At 40.2% G+C, this 11,516-nt stretch overlaps 1 protein-coding gene across 6 annotated transcripts in view; it reads left to right on the top strand.

Annotated features, from left to right (window-relative positions):
* FRMPD4 (FERM and PDZ domain containing 4) overlaps positions 1 to 11,516 on the top strand; it is a 360,814-nt gene that overhangs the window by 242,977 nt on the left and 106,321 nt on the right. Inside the window, exon 1 of one of the 6 annotated variants that reach the window (XM_074858807.1) lies at positions 5,734 to 5,756. The exons of the other annotated variants lie outside the window; for them this stretch is intronic. The gene's annotated coding sequence lies outside the window, so the exon portion shown is untranslated. Of the gene's footprint in view, positions 1 to 5,733; positions 5,757 to 11,516 lie in introns of those variants that run through there. 6 annotated transcript variants of the gene reach the window in all.

The following is an 11,516-nucleotide window of genomic DNA, read 5'->3' as shown; positions in this document are numbered from 1 at the left end:
TCCAAATTGGAACAAGTTGTCTGGGTTAATGAGGGCTCAGAAGTTGACTTTGTAATGTAGTTTTCTTCCTTGAACAAGTGTTTGTCATGCTTTGCATGTCTGTAAGGCACCAGGTGCAACGCTGGACAATGTGAACCTGCATGCCAGGCACAATATAACTGTATTACCATAGGTTTTCTGCCTGAACTAATTAGGCTTGTCAAGAAGTATATGTGAGCCTCCAAAGTATTGTGCAGATGTGACTCTGCTGCTTCTGTTACTGTAGTTAGTGAAGGGACCTGCACACCTTGTGTGTCCATTTTTTCTGCAGACTGTCAGTATGTTCTCCTCTCCGTGACTGAGATTCATTTCAAAAATTAGTATCCTGCTTCTGAGGACAGGCACCACATTTTATTCTTCTTCTTTTCTCACTGGTCACATAATGGGATGCTGCACTTGTTGTGAAGCTGTAAACAGCTGTGGCTGACAAAATGCAGTACATTAGTACTCATTAATTTTGCAATTTGGGAATGTTTTCTAACTCTCAGTAGCTAATGATTATTTTGTTTATTTTTTGGATTGCCTTTTAGTACCTTAAAGTGCCATATCCCTCTCTTAAATGCAGAAAACTGCATCTAGGAACAAAAATCCATAACAGGCAGTGCCAAATTATGCCTTAAGTTAGACTTCTTGTTGTTGCTGTTTTGTGGTTGTGGTGGTTGTTTTCTCCCCAATGCTCTTATAAGGTACTTGCTCTCCATTCTCTTTGGGGCCCTGGTCTTCCATTTTTCTCTTCTTGTGGATAGCAGACTACGGGGCGGGAAAAAATAGGCTGCTTTAAGAAGTGGAGAGAGAATAGGGCCTCTGAGGAAGCTGATCTGCAGAAGCCTTTGATATTTTGTATCAGACTTTCTAACCCGCCCATATCTCTGAGTAGTCTTAGGTGAAAGTTGAATAATGCTACATACGTTCATTGCATGAGTTATAGTACATATTCTTGTATCGAGTGTTTTAAAGCAACAACATTGCCTGTAACACATGCACCAGCCATGTCTCCAGAGCTGTAATTCATCTTACTTGAAATGACAGTCCCCTGAGATGCATTAAAAGCCAGTACCTTCAGAAACTGAACAAAATCAGGAAACCATTTAGAACTACATACTGCTGTACCAAATCACCAGCTATCCACCGTTACTAGTGAATGTTAGCCCAGGAAGCTACTACAATGTGACTGGGTAGTTACATGACATATATCTTTGTTTTAGAAGAGTGACCAAAGACCTACAATATACCTAGTGACTTTTCCAGTGATTCCTCTCTGGAGGTAGATGGTACCTGTCCTTACAGTGCCTGTTATTTCGCCAAGGAGAAGCCCTCTCTGGCTTTCAAAATGACTGCTTTTGCAAATACTACATGAAATGAAACTACAGAAATGAAAACAGAATTTAATTTTCTTTCCTTCATTTTTCACCCCTGGATTTTAGGAATGAAATAGTGAGATGGCTGTTGACAGTTACATCAATAAAGGCAGGAGAGAGATCAGCAAGATAGCATTTCATATTGTCTCCAAGGCTTTTTATAGCCATACAGATTAACAAATTGCATCACACTGAAGGAGAAAAAGCAATTCAAATCCTTCACTTGGTTTTGATTAAAGATGTATAAACCAGGTATTACCACAATGAAATGTGCGCATGAGTTCTGTGCGAGCAAATAGCATAATTCATAGCAACATTAACTACTTTTTAGTTAAATAATTTACTTAGTGCCATATGTACATATTCATTCAACTGCAAGCAGACATATTGTAATTTTGAAATTGTGGGAGGAATAGAGAATCCAGGAGAATCTTTTGGTGAAATGAAAAGTAATTATATAGTGTCGGTGCAACTGCTTTAAGGTGTTTATTCTTTCTGCTGTAGCAAATCTGGTTTCTTTCAAATCTCTGAAAGCCCCTATGGCGTGAGCTAATCAGGGGCAGCTTCCATCACCAGGCAGCACTTTTGTAAAAGTGCAAGAAGAACCCTTTATCAAAGTATTTTGAGATATTGCTATCAATTCATTATCTCTTCTGTACAGATGGCATAACTGGGGTCATTTTGCAAACCTCTCAAATACTTTTTCTTAAGTTTAGGCCATGGTAAATTAAAGTTTCAGAACTTCACCCATTCCCTTTTAACTTGCCACTTTTACTTGAAATAGCCTTATGAGATAAGTAATACATTTCAGTATGGGAGGACAGCAATCATCTAGCATTCTTCCAGTGTGCTTCTGTACTGCACAGGCTGTATCAAGCTGGACCTTTAATATGAAATAGTTTGCAGTGTATATTTAACCATATTAATGGCCTATTTTCTTTACATTTATTATATATGCTGTGTAGTGTATGATTATGAAAAATTTCTGTAACACTAATTTGAATACAAACATGACACTTACTAAAAATGTATTTGGTGTGAATATAGGGTTTCAGGGAGATAGCATGCAAAGCAGGAAGGTTTTGGCTGATTTTGTCCACAAAGGGTTTAGCCTCATGGCAACTTTGGCTCCTAAGTTGCCACTGCTACAATCTTACTGATTTTTGGACCTGTACGTTTTTGCCCTTTCCCTTGTGTCAGTCTTGCTGGTTGTCAGACCTGGAGGGCAGTTGATAGAGGGAGATAAACTGGCAAAAGCTAATAAAAAATCAAACCTACAGAGAAAGCAATGAATTTTATGTCAGTTTAGCTCCCTGAACCAGTCCTTTGCATGGTCCGATAAAGTTACGTCATAGTTTAGTATGGAAGAAACCTCTGAAGGTCAGCTGGTCCAACCTCCTGCTTGGAGCATGGCTCATGCCAGGTGATGAGCAGCATTGCTGACACAATGAAATATCAGACCGATGTGGGAACAGGGTTGCAACAGACTTGTGTTGGCTTAAGCTGCCCTACAACTGCACTCTAAGGTGCAAGTTGAAGTAACATTTGCTGCCATGAAAAGTCATACCCCTTCAATTTTGTTTAGTCTGAAGAAGAGGAGGCTGAGGGGAGACCTCATCGCCCTCTACAACTTCCTGAAAGGAGGTTGCAGAGAGATGGGAATGAGTCTCTTTAACCAAGTAACAAGCGATAGGACAAGAGGTAATGGCCTCAAGTTGCACCAGGGGAGGTTTAGACTGGATATTAGGAAGTATTTCTTTACAGAACGGGTTGTTAGGTGTTAGAACGGGCCGCCTAGGGCAGTGGTGGAGTCGCCATTTTTGGAGGTATTTAAGAGTCGGGTTGACATAGTGCTTAGGGATATGGTGTAGTTGAGAACTGTCAGTGTTAGGTTAATGGTTGGACTAGATGATCTTCGAGGTCTTTTCCAGCCTTGATGATTCTGTGATTCTGTGATTCCTATTCATATTTAATTCCTAAGGTATGAGGTACTTCGGTATTTTTGTGGATCTGGCTTCTGCCATTCAAATAAAGACCAGAGAATGGGAAATCAGATTAACTGAAGGAAACTGTAGCCCTTCCCATGTGGACTCAAAGCAACAATGGTCCCAGTAAGGCTTAGTTAGTTATTACACTCTTAAGATATTTTTCAGAGTGGTCTGTTAGGTCAACTTATTGCCATATCCTTGTTTGCAAGAGATGATATTGTGTTTACTTTAACTGTTGCTGTTGCCTCAGAGAGGATGACAGGGTCTGTCTGTGTTACCAGTTTGGTTTGCTCCCTATTTCACTCCAAGGACCCTGACCATCTGTACTTCATGCATATTAGCTTGCTTCTGTACTCCAGTCTGGAACAAACTGAGCAAACAGCTGGGACCCAAGGCAAGAAATAAGAGGAAGCACACCCAGAGATCAAAGCCTGCAGTTTTACTGCTTGGCTTGAAATCACAGGTCAGTCTCCAGAGTGCACAGCAGAGCTGGGAGAGACCTACTTGTCAGAAGTCTTTCTGAATCTTGTTATGTTAGTATGATGTGGTTGCTACACCAGTTGAAGTATGTCACAACATATTTTGATATCTTGATCACCTGCTGTTGTTTTTCACTGGTGCTTTTGCATTTATTAACACGAAATTCTTCCAGACTTCTTCCAGGTGTATGGGTCAAACTTAATTTTTTTTCCTCTGAAGTTACATTATCCTGCATGTAGTATCAGCTCTGTGATTTTTGTCTTGTGAAATGATTACATTTCAGTTGCCCTGGCTTGGCTTAGTAGCTATGCTGTTCCTGAAACATGAAATTCTTGAATGTCAGTTTTTGCCCCATACATAAAAGAGAGGTAATGTGTTTGTGTTCTTTGGTAGCTAGTGCAGCTCACAACATCCTAAATTCTCAAAGCATACAGAGTACAATCTTACTTTACAATACGGTAATGTCATGATATTCTTCTATACTCAAATACTTACCTGAATTTTCTTTAGTAGTCTTCATCTTATTCTTTCAGTGCTTGCTGTGCTTAGAAGAGGAAAATCATTCATGTTTTCTGAAAGGTGGAGTGCCTCTATGTGTGTTGCATACGTCCTGTCTGGCCTGCATGGTCCTCCTTGTACAGCCAGTTCTCATAGCTGGCCAGCAGTGTGGAATGACAGAACAGAGTCATTGATGATATTAACGGCATATCAATCAAGCATCCTGCTTATTAAGGGCCACTAATTTATACCAGATGCAAAACTGAGGCTCACAGCCTGCTAATCAGTTTACTTCAAAATAAATACGCAGAGAAGAGGATCAGACATTCAGTTTTTGGGTTTTTTTATTTCCTCTTAGTATGTCTAGCCCTACCCCAACCTTCTTGTCTGTGCATTCTGTAGGTTGTACATGCCTATTGGTAGTTTAGTCTTTTCTCAGGATATTTCTCTGGAGTTTGCACTGTTGGAAGCTGCTGAAAACAATCAAAGGATATAAAATATAGTGAAAGCCTTGGTTGTTGTCACTGTGTTGTTCGTCTTCCTGAGTTTTGAAAAGGCTGCTGTTATTTGTACCTGAAGACTATCTTAGTACATAAGGCCATAATGAAGGTTTGAAGCCACAGGAGCCACCTTCTGCCCTGTAGGTATTATGTTACATAGCACTTTACTGAATGCATTACATTCCTTCATCTCTAAGTACAGAAACAGTGTTGACTAGATTAACTGGAGCATTTATGTGGCGTTCGCAAAAATATGAGCAACACTGCTGCTGCTCTATCCCCCGTGACTTGCGCTTATGCAGGGTGTCAAAAAGAGGGTTCATTTCATTCTCCTTCTGATTCAGGTTAGGGATGTGAATGAAGGCAGTCTGTATGCCAGGATAATGCCTCAAGCCAAAGGCTGACTGTGCTGTGCCTCTTTGGGCGTCTCCACTCCCAGGTGAGACACCGAGGGAACAGGCAGTGGAATCACACTCTCTGGCCCACTTATTCCCACGTCCCTGAAAGGGACATCCAATGAGATTGAATGGCAGGCAGTTTAGCAGTGATAAAAATAGTACAACCTATATAATTAGCAAATATAACTCTCAGCTACAGGTTACAGTAAAGCCTAAAATGCTCCATAGGATTCAAATGTACATTTGCAATATACATTTGTAATGAGACTTCCACTATTAAATTACATAGGATTAAAAAAAAATTAGAGCAGATATAAAATCTTACGTTTCAGACAAGCGGGTGAGTCAGCTGCTGACTGCCTAGGGCTAGGACGAAACTTCCTGTATTAATCAGGTTATTCTATAATTACAAGGTTTCTTGCACCTTCCTCTGAAGAGGGTACTGAGTGCTGTCAGAGAAAGGATACTGGACCAGGCGGACAACAGGTCTGATTGGTATGGTGATTCTTGTTTTTCCTCTCTTCTTTTTTTTTTTTTTTTTTTTTTTTTAAATTCCCTTGTCACTAATACGAACTGCTGATATGAATAGTGTGCTATTAGAGAAAGAGTGCTACTGTGCTCCTTTCAGACGGCATACAAATCTGCTTTCTGTTGCTAAGGGTTTGACCTGCTCAAGGACAGGATCATATGGTGGAAGGGGGAGTGGGGCTAGAAGAGACAAACAGCAGCAGGGATGCACAAACACAAGTGACTGTTTAAAGCAAACCTGAATAATTAGAAAGGAGAAAAAGGAAAATTATATAGCAACCTGTTTGTGTCGGTGGTCTGCCTAGAGACAACTCAGGCATATGGTGAAAAAAAGTATTGCAAAATCCATTCAACCTCCTGAAAAGGGGGGATTTAACAATCATCCTTCACAGAGAACTGTTGCTCTAGCCATAAATATGGCAGGCATAAATATGACAGACAAAATTATGTTAATATCGACTGGGGTAGATCATTGTTACAATGGAGGGAATAGTAGCAAGGAGATGCTGGTTTTTGGGGCTATATTATTTTAACTAGAGCATGGAAAAATGGACAGTTCATTGCATTGTAAGGCAGCTGTACCTAAGCCAGTTGATGTGCAGTAAGTCGGGAGCTAGCCACAGCAGCGTGGCTCCTTCCCGATCTGCTGGCTTGCCCTTTCTGAGTCCTCTCTGCACACACGTGCGACCACCACTTGCTGAACCAAGTGGATTCCTCACACTGGAAAGATGAGGGGAGTTACACAAGAAGGTATGAATGTAGGTGGGACTACTCAGAAGAGAAGGAGCTTTTGTTCAGTCATTAGCCTTGGGTTGCCTGGATGTAATTGTACCTAAGTGTGGAGTACAGGGAATCATGTACTTCAGGCCTCTGCTACAGCACAGATTTCTGATCTGTGTTTCTGATTTAGTCTCTAGTGTTTTCTCCAAACACAAACTGAATGGGGATGCCATGAAAATCAGAGAAGTATTGCATGCTGGAAACTGTTAATTCTGTGTGTTTGAAGGTGGATTAGGAAGTGGAATAAAACTTCTGGACCAGAACTTGTATAGAAAAAAAAAAAAATCAAGTGTTGCTAACTTGAAATCAAGTATGCCAACCCAAGGTCACAATGTATGGAGGTGAGAAGATGAAATCCTCATTACCCTTTGAGTTCACGTGCTTCTGGGTAGATGTTTCATATGTGATAACACCATCTCATCTGTGCATTACAGCATGTAAATGCATCTGTAGAGTCATTGCCTCAGTACACCAAGCTACCCTTCCCGGGAGCATAAACCAAATTAATTCTTGTAAGCAGTTTGTGTGAGAATGATAGCCCCAGTTGGAGTCTGCTTTTTCAAACATCTCTCCTGTAAAACAGAGTGTGGTCCCTATAGAATCAAGATTAAAAGCATCAAGTTCTGGTTCTGCAAAGCCATGCAGGTGGTTGGGAGAGCAGTAGTGGTTTCTAAGAAGCTACGAAGCCTTATCGTGGGTCACATGCTGGTATCCCAATGGTGCAAACACAGAGGCTCTGCATATGAAATAGAACCAGGCTAGTTGAAGTCCCTAAAAAGAAAGAGGGTAGAGCAGCTCCTGAAACACCAAAAAGGTAGAATGATCCTGCAGGCTGTACATCAGGGCCTTAGTGGCCACAAGCTTGAAAAAAATAAATAAGGTAAAGCTGTCTGATATTCAGTGATGGAACTGGACCTTTCATAGCAAAGGCTAGGTAAAATTTCCCCAGGCCTTCAGTTACAGCATTAAGAAAACAAATGTGCTAGAGCTAGGTTATAGAGCAGAAAAAAAGGGTGATTATCATCATGGTATATTGCTGCCTTTTAAATAGCATAGTTGAAGTACACTAGTTCATCATAGTGTATGTACAGAATTTAAAACAAGTTATCTAGTATGATATGCCATGCCAGGAAACACCGTAGTGATGATGCCTTTCTAACAGTCATTCATATACTAAGGAACTGCATGCTGAGGTATATGAAAGCCAGTACTGAAGAAACTGTATTTATCCTTTTGGCTTAATTTCTGTCATATCAATATATTTACAGTTTTCTGTAAAGAAAATCAAGTATGATCCTGCTGTAAAAGGTTCTTATCTGGATTGTTATTATAGGTAATTTGTTTTAGAAACACAAGATGATACTGCGAACAAAAGCTTACTTAATTTTAATTCTCATTTAGGTTTTAATTGCCCTTCTTACAATAAAATACTGCTTAATTATACTCCAAATGCTCAGGTCCCAAAACTAATGCTAAAAAACCTCATATTATGTATGTTGTCATATATATGTAAGATTAAGGTGAAGAAATAGTTTAACTGAACTCAAATTAATCTAGTTGCTGACAACACGATGACTCACTGCAATATTTTGAAAGCCATTTATCTAATGTTCGCTAGGATCCTGTGCTGTTCCACAGAAAAACTTCAATTTAAAATAAACCAATCAAACTGTGTGGCTGTGCAATTAAATATCACCATGGTAACAGGGATTAAGCACACAAGGTAAGGACCTGCTGACAGTGCAGAGATCATTTCAAGTTTTTACTCTTCCAGCAGTAGCCAAATGAATTTACATTTTCTGTATCAAACATTGGGAGACTAAAATGAAAGAGATTGAGGTACTTGTGTGGCATCTTGGGACTCCGGAGAATATTTTCCTGACAGGGGAAGTAATTAGCTGAAATTACAAATAGTAACTCAGCAGACAGATACGAATAAGTGTTTGCTCATGGGATTTATTTAGCGTTTCATAATTAAAACCTGGAGAGGCATATTATTTGGGATACAAATAGCATGGAAAACTTTGCCATAGTTTAAGAAATTGAACAGCATAGTAACACCATTTTGCTTTTAATTTTTAAGTGAACTTAGGTTTACTTAGGAAAGATGATTATTTGCAGCTCTGCTATAAAGTAACATTTCTAATGTGTAATATACATGTAAAGTTATAGTGCAGATAGACACACTGATATTCAGTGAAGACATAGGATGATGCTTTAATCAATTGTAACGTATTTCTGCTTGTCGCTAGCTTTTTCATGTGTATTTGTGAAAAATACTGGAGATGCGAATCTGCTGGTGTGTGGAGTTTTTCAGCTTTTAGTGGTGTGGTTTAGGGTTGTTTTGTTTTTCTTTTTTCAGATTGGCTTTTGATTTGGTTGTAGGAGAGCTATTCTGACCACAGTGGTATGGTCTCTTACTGCTGCATAAAGCTGAAACACCTGATCTAAATTGGGAGCCTTAATCCCTACCTTTGGTTTATCAGCAAGTGTTCAGCGTGATCGGGGGGTGTTGTAGTCATGGGCTCTTCTGTCCAGGAAATGCATGCTGATGGTTTTGGGCTGTGCTAATTTTTCCATGAGATCAATCAAATTTATGAGGACATCTGTCCCTCTTTTCTGTCAACCTGTGAGAAGTGGAACTGAGCTGCCTTCAGCATGCAAACGATCTGCAGCCTTTCATCCTGTATTATGCAGATGTAGGCTCTGTAGCACCTCTGCTTTCAGAATACTCGGTCAGTATTTTGAGCTCTAGAGACAAACTGTATCCACAAGATGAAGCTGTATGCTTCTCACCAGTGCTTACTGGTCTGAGGTTGGTCTTGGGATCATGCTGTTCTCATTCTTTGTGGTAGGATGGGCTTTCTACCCTTGCAGAGCAGATCTGCTACTTGGAAAATGTTTTAAGAGACCTGGTGGTAGACGGGCCCACAACTGCACCTTTTCTGTGGGAATCAGAACTTGCCACACCTGTCAGAATGCATTTTGGTGTCTGGTTTTGATTATAGGAGTCTATACAGTCTTTGACATCTTTGGTTGCCTATTCATTTCAAGCATAAGCTTAAGTCTCTGTGTGTAAACTGTTTTTTTTGTTCTGCTCTTATGAAAAGACATTGCTTCAATTTTACTCATTGTCTGACATCCAGCTGTGTTGGCTTTAAGTTAAAATATCTTTGCTTGCACATTGAGATGCAGTTTGTTTTTTTCGCATTTTAGGATGAAAAGCCTTCGTTAAAGATTCATGATAGATACTGCTGCTATATCCAAAAATCATTACATCTGGAGAGTTCCTAAAGGAGGAGAGGAATACTGAGCACATTTTGTAGGAATGAGTATAGAGAGTATCTGTTTGTGGTGGCACTCTTTCGTGTTACAAAAATGCAGAAGCCCTGTTAAAGTTAGCTCCTGGCATAAGCATCCAGCAAATGCAGAAGGAAGTAGTGAAATATTGATGAAACATAAGGTAAAATCAGAAAGTCAGGGATATAGGGGAGAATTTTCTTAAGAAATGGCTTAGGAGATACAGGAGACAGTTTCTTAGGAGTGCTATATTAGATAGTGCTGTTCCTGGGCTTGATCAGGTGGGAACAACAGAGTTTTACCTGGAGTCTAAAGAGGTACTTTATGTTTCTCTTCCTGCTTATAATCTCTTTTGTACAGCATTTTCTTTTTGCTGCTGTTTTTATCGTTATGGTTTAATCCAGTTAGTGCCTTGAGCTGGACAGCAGAGACTTGGCAAAAAGCCATACTGATAAAAGACATTTTGTTTTGGGCCACAAGGGGTTGATTCTGGCAGCTCAGAGTGATGACATTTAGGGATTTTGTTGCATGCTTCCTGTTGCCAGCATCCTATTAAAATGCAGTTCCACCATTTTAACAGTATACTAGGGAATCATGAGCTAATGGTCTACCTTCGAAAAGGAAATCATAAAAAGATTAGCTCAAAATCAGGTGTTGCACAGTGAAAAGTCGCAACTTTCCAGTCAGGAATCTTTAGTTAAAACATATGTATAAAAAATAGGGGTTTCCATGCCTTCAGACATGCACCAGGATTGTGTCTGGGTCTTGGAAAGGACTCGTTTCCCCAGAGTGTCACAGCATGACTAGCCAGAAGGAGTGATGCCCGGTCAGAGGAATCCAAACATCAGTAGCCTCAAACTCTGTTTAAAAACAGTCTTGTTAATTTCCCGACTAAAATTAATTAAAGCAAGTGCAAGCTAATGGGCAGATCATAGGACCAGCTGTTTTCGTGGCGCGAGCCTTCAGGAATACAATTCCTGAAGGAGGAACCCTATCACCTGAACATAATGTGTAATAGCTGCACAGCTGCTTTTTCAGCCTTGCCTCTGTGACTTGCATACACAATTGAGCCCTGTGCCGAAAGCCTGGGCGCCATGAGGAAGAGCGGCAGGACAAGGCTTTCTCTAGAGCTGTTTGGTTGGGTTGGCTTGTGCCTTGTCCATAAGCTGCTTCTTCAGCAAGGATATCACGACTCCGCATGCTCAGAATCTGGTAGCCTAAGATAAGTTAGTCAGGTAGCACTTAGCTTACTGTTACAGTTATTTGATTTTTTGCTCAAATTTAAAGAATTGACCAGCTGAACGTCCAGACAAGTTTGCTCAAAAAAATCATGGGTTTGGTGGGGGCTTTTTTTTGTTGTTTCTTTGGTTTTATGCTACAGGAGTACATGAAGTCTGACACATAAAATCGGGTTCCTCATCTGCTTGCTGGTTATATTTTAATTAGCAGATTCTAGAAAGACATTGACTTTATTCTCATTTTTGATTGAAAAGCTGGACTATGGTAAGATTAAGTGAGTTTTAAAAGGAGGGATTTACTGCCACCCTCTCCTCCCCAAATCTGTGTTGCAACAACCCCCAGCAGCGCTACAGGCTTGGGGAGGAGTGGCTGGAGAGCTGCCAGTCAGAGAGGGACCTGGGGGTGTTG

Source organism: Strix uralensis, chromosome 2 (genome assembly GCF_047716275.1).
Source record: "Strix uralensis isolate ZFMK-TIS-50842 chromosome 2, bStrUra1, whole genome shotgun sequence".
NCBI classification, from domain to species: Eukaryota; Metazoa; Chordata; class Aves; order Strigiformes; family Strigidae; genus Strix; species Strix uralensis.
This window is presented reverse-complemented; position numbering and strand designations above follow the sequence as displayed.